Raw genomic sequence first — 5,938 nt, 5'->3', positions numbered from 1 at the left:
CATGTGTGGATGTCTGTCAGAAGGTTTACTGGCAGGAGACTGCTCAGGGGCTAATGTCTTGTCTTGTAACTTTTACTCTATAGCAATTCAGAATCTCCTGGAGCTACATTTCAGCTAAGACAGAAAAAATAAAAATAAAAAATTGTCTCATTCTGAAACCAAATAAAAGACATATTCTCCAATAATTTTCAGGGTCGATATATTACTTTAAGCTTTATTTTACTATGATTCATGATGTCCCCAGTTTAAGTTGTCTACAGGTCTGTGTCTAGTGTGTGGTAGATGAAAACAGTCATTTTATAGACAGTTCTTCCATGAGAATAGATAGTGTTTTCATCCTTTGAGGAGTACCAGTTAACAGGTATTTGTTAATCTATGTTTCTCTAGCTCCCAGATGGAAAATTTATGTTATGTTGCTGGGAAGGGGAGAAAAAATTGAAAAGGGTGAACAATAAATCCAGAGCTACATGAAGCATTATGGGTATAGAAATTCCAAGGCTTACAGAATGGGATTTATTACATGAGGGTTGTCAGAGTGGGGTGAGAAATGAATCATCCTGCAATGTTCATGAGAGTCCAATTACAAACAAAACATTCCTGGAGATAATTTTTTAACTATAAAATTCAAATTTGTTATAGATTTAATTATTTATTTATTTTCATTTTATGCGCATTTGTGTTTTGCCTGTATGTATGCCTGAGTGGGGGTGTTGCATTCTCTGGAACTGAGTTGCAGACACCTGTGACCTGTCATATGGGTGCTAAGAATTGAACCTGGTTCCTCTGAAGGAGCAGCCAGTGCTCTTAACCACTGAGTCATCTCTCCAGCCCCTATACATTAAATTACTATTATAATAAGTGTTTAGAAACCCATTTAGAAAACTATTTACTTCTTTTTTCAGTGGGTGGGTGGCAATTTTACTTCTAGATGAGCATTAAAATAACAATAATTGTCAGAGGCCAATATCCAGGATACTCTTTTCAATGCTGTGGGTACTCACACACATTCATGCACATCCTTAAACATGGATATACATATGTACACATAATTTGAAAAAAGATAGAACTAGGATTTAACATGTCAAACCAGTACTCATCAAGAAAGACAAACATGCTCCCTACTTGACCAGAGGCCATGCCCTCTGCCAAAACTCCAGGGAGACTGAATGCCCAGAGATCCCCCTCACTCTCTAATCCCCCACTCCAATTCCCCCACCCCTACTCATCACTGTGTCCCAAGTCCCAAGGGTAGAGACCTTGGCTTAACCAGAAGCCACCACAGCCATTAGAAGTTCAGTCCTCAACTTGAGTAGAGACTCTCGCTAAACTACAGGCCACTCTGTCCAGAAGACCAGAGGAAACAGAAAACTGTTGTGAGATATTTGATTGCACTGTGAAATCTCTGTGTTAATAAAGATCAGCCCTGAATCAGGAGGCAGATCCAGCAACTGGTTGACAGAAACTAGCTATAAAAGGTGTGGAGGAGCCAGGAAGACAGATGAGAGACTCACAGGAAGGAGTATGGAGGAACTTGGAGTTTCATGGTCCTTTTGGTTTGGGATGGCTGGAGAAACACTCTCTTACTGGGTCTCTGACCAATAAGAAAGGTCAGCTGGTTGTTCTTCTGCCTCTCTGAACTAACAGGTTTTCATCCCAACATCTGACTCCCAGGTTTTTATTGGTAAATACAATGATAGAGACTTAGTTAAAAGCTATATTTGGCAGAGGCAGCAGAGCCAGGGGGAAGGGTTGACTGAAAATCCCACCAGGCTGTGGTCTGAGTAGTGGGTGCTGACTGCAGGGACATGGGGCGCCAAACAGTAGTTAACATATCAGTAGATTCAGGTTCAGTCATTAAGCCCACTGAAAAACAGCAGAAACCAGGGAACAAAACACCCACTGAACAAAGACAAACTCAGAATTCAGCACCTAGGCCTATAATCACCCCAAACCCAGTTGTCAGTATAAGAATACAGTCAACAACAGCCAGAGCAATATATCATCACCAGAGCCCAGATCTCCTATTACAGCAAGCCCTGAATATTCCAAGACAGCTGAAGCACAAGTAAATAACCTTAATACCAACTTTATGGAGATGATAGAGGTCCTTAAAAAGGAAATAAGTAAGTCCCTTAAGAATCAGAGGGAAAGACATACAAAAAATAAGAGGAAATAAATAAATCCCTTAAAGAAAGCCAGGGGGGAAAACAAACAAACAGTTGAAGGAAATAAATAAAACTGTTCAAGACCTATAAATGGAATTAGAAGCAAAAAAGAAAACACACACTGAAGGAATAGTGGAAATGAAAAATCTTGGCTAAGTGACCAGGAAATATAGAATCAAGCATCACCAACAGAATACAAGAGGAGAAGGAGAGAATCTCAGGTGTTGAAGATGTGATAGAAGAAATAGATACATCAGTCAAAGAAAATATTGAAAATCAAAAATTTCTAAAATCTAAAAATCCTGGAAATCTGGAGCATTACACAAAGACTCAAACTAACAATAATAATAATAAATGAAGAAGAATCCCAGCTCAAAAACCTAGAAAGTATTTTCAACAAAATTACAGAAGAAAATTTTCCTAACCTTAAGAGGACATGCGTATAAAGGTACAAGAATCTTATAGAATACCAAATCGATTGGAACAGAAAAGAAAGTCCCCTTTCCACATAATAATCAAAACATTTAATCATACAGAACAAAGAAATAATATATAAAAACTGCAAGGGAAAAAGGCCAAGTAACATATAAAGGCAAACTTATTATAATTACACATGATTTCTCAATGGAGACTCTAAAGGTTCTGCACAGATGTCTTATAGATTGTAAGAGACCAATGATGCCTGCCCAGACTACTATACCCAGAAAAACTTTCAATCATCACAGAAGAAAACAAGGTATTCCATAATAAAATCAAACCTGAACACTGTCTATCTACAAGTCTAGCTCTATAGACAGTATTAGAAGGAAAACTCCAACCCAAGGAGATTATCTACCCCTAAGAAAATATAAGAAATTAATAATGTTACCCCAGCAAAACAAAAAAGAGAAGCAAACACACAAAAATGTGTGTGAACGTACACACACACACACACACACACACACACACACACACACAGAGACATACACACTACCACCAACAGGAATTAACCAACATTGGTCATTGATATCTCTCAACATCAATAGACTCAATTTCCTAATAAAAAGATATAGGCTTACAAAATGGATGCAAAACCAAGACCCAACCTTCTGTTGCCTTCAAGAAACACACAAAATCATCAAATATGTGCAATACCTCCGAGTAAAGTGTTAGAAAAAGACTTTCAAAGGAAATGGACCTAAGAAGCATGCTGATATAGCTATTCTAAGATAAAATAAAATAGACTTCAAACCAAAATTGATTAAAAGAGATGAGAAAGGACACTGCACACTCATCAAATGAAAATCCCACCAAGATGACATTTCAATTCTTAAGAACTATGCCTTGAACACAAAGACATCCATGTTTGTAAAAGAAATATTATTAAAACTTAAACTACACATCAACCCTCACACATTGATAGTTACAAACTTAAATACACCATTCTCATCAACAGATAGGTCATTCAGAAAAAAAAAAAACTAAACAGAAATACTGAGCTAACAGACATTATAAACAAAGTGCACTAACAAATATCTACAGAACATTTTACCCAAACACAAAGGAATATACCTCAGCACCTCATGCAGCATTCTCCATAATAGACTACATAGTCATAAGCCAAGTCTCAAAAGATACAAAAAGATCAAAATGACCCCTTGCATCTTATCAGACCAGCATAGATTGTAGCTGATTTCAACAATAACAAAACTAACAGAAAGCCTACAAATTAATGGAAATTGAACAACTCTCCACTGAATGACTACTGGGTCAAGACAGAAATAGGGAAAAAATTAAACACTTCTTAAAATTCAATAAAAATGAATCTACAACATACTCAAATTTATGGGACACAATGATAGCAGTGCTAAGAGAAAAATTCATAGCACCAAGTGCCTAAATAAAAAAGCTGGAGAAATTTTGTACTAGCAATTTAATAGCACATCTGAAGGCCCTAGTCAAAATGAAGCAAGCACACACAAGAGGAAGAGGTGACATGAAATAAACTGAGGGCTGAAATTAATAAAATAGAAGCTGAGAATTAATGAAACAGAGTTGTTTATTTGAGAAAATCAACAAGATAGACTAAACTTTATCCATACTAACTAAAAGACAGAGAATATCCAAACTATCAAAGTCAGAAATGAAAAGGAGAATATAAAAACACACCAAGGAAATCCAAAGAATCATTAGGTCAGATTTTAAAAACCCATCTTCCACAAAATTGAAAGATCTAAAAGAAATGGAGAATTTTCTTTATTAAATACCATTTACCATTGTTAAATCAAGATCAGATAAGTGGCTTACATAGACCTGTAACCCCAAGGAAATAGAAGCAGTCAATAAAAGCCTCTCAACCAAAAAAAGCCCAGGGCCAGATGGCTTTAGTTCAGAATTCTAACAGACTTTTAAAGATGAGTGAACAATAATACTCCTCAAATTGTCCCATAAAACAGAAACAGGAAGAACATTGACCTATTCATTTTTATGGGGCCACAGTCACTCTGATAATCCAAACCACACAAAGATGCAACAAAAAATAGAATTACAGACCAATTTTCCTCATGAACATTGATGCAAAAATACTCAATAAAATACTCACAAACCACATCAAAGAACATATCAAAAAAGACCATCCACCATGATCAAGTAGCCTTCATTCCAGAGATGCAGGGATGATTTATTATACAAAACTCAGTTAAAGTAATCTGTCATATAAACTGAAAAAAAAAAAACCCACATGATCATCACATTAGATGCAGAAAAAGTATTTGACAAAATCCAATAACCTTTGTGATAAAAGTCATGGAGAAATTAGGGATACAAGGTACATACCTAAATATAACGAAGGCAATTTACTGAAAGCATATAGCCAACATCATAATTAAATGGAGAGAAACTCTAAGCAATTCCACTAAAATCTGTAACAAGAGTAGGGTATCCACTCTCTATATATCTGTTCAATATAGTACTTTACATCTTAGCTAAACCAATAAGACAACTGAAGGAGATCAACAGGATACAAATTGGAAAGCAAAAAGTCCAAGTATCATTATTTGGAGATGAGATGATAGTATACATAAAGGACCCAAAAAATTCTACCAGGGTACTCCTATAGCTGATAAATACCTTCAGGGATTTGGCTGGTTACAAGATTAACTCAGAAAAATCAGTAGCCGTTCTATAAATAAATGATGGATCGACTAAGAAAGAAATCAGAGAATCAACACCTTTTACAATAGCTTCAAATAGCATAAAATATCTTCCAGTAACCCTAACCAAGCAAGTGAAATACTTGTATGACAAAAATTTCGTCTTTGAAGAGAGAAATTGAAGACATCAGAAGATGACAAAATCTCCTGTGCTCATGGATCAGCAGGGTAACATAGTAAACATGTCCATCTCACCAAAGCTATCTATACATTCAAGAAAATCCTCATCAAAATTCCAACACCATTCTTTACAGATCTTGAAAACTCAGGATAGCTAAACAAATACTGAACAATAAAAGAACTTTTAGAGGTATCACCGTCCCTGGTTTCAGTCTGTACAACAGAACTACAGTAATAAAACATCATGATACTGACATCAAAACAGACATGTTGATCAATGGAATTGTTCAATATCCTTAGCCATCAGGGAAATGAAAATCAAAATAACTGAAATTCTATCTTATATTTGTCAGAATGACTAAGATAAACAACACAGTGATTACTCATGCTGGCAAAAATGTGAATCAAGGGGAAAACTCCTCCATTCTGATGGTAGTGCAAACTTACACAACCACTTTGGAA

The sequence above is a fragment of the Onychomys torridus genome, chromosome 5 (assembly GCF_903995425.1).
Source record: "Onychomys torridus chromosome 5, mOncTor1.1, whole genome shotgun sequence".
Classification (NCBI taxonomy): Eukaryota; Metazoa; Chordata; class Mammalia; order Rodentia; family Cricetidae; genus Onychomys; species Onychomys torridus.
This window is presented reverse-complemented; position numbering follows the sequence as displayed.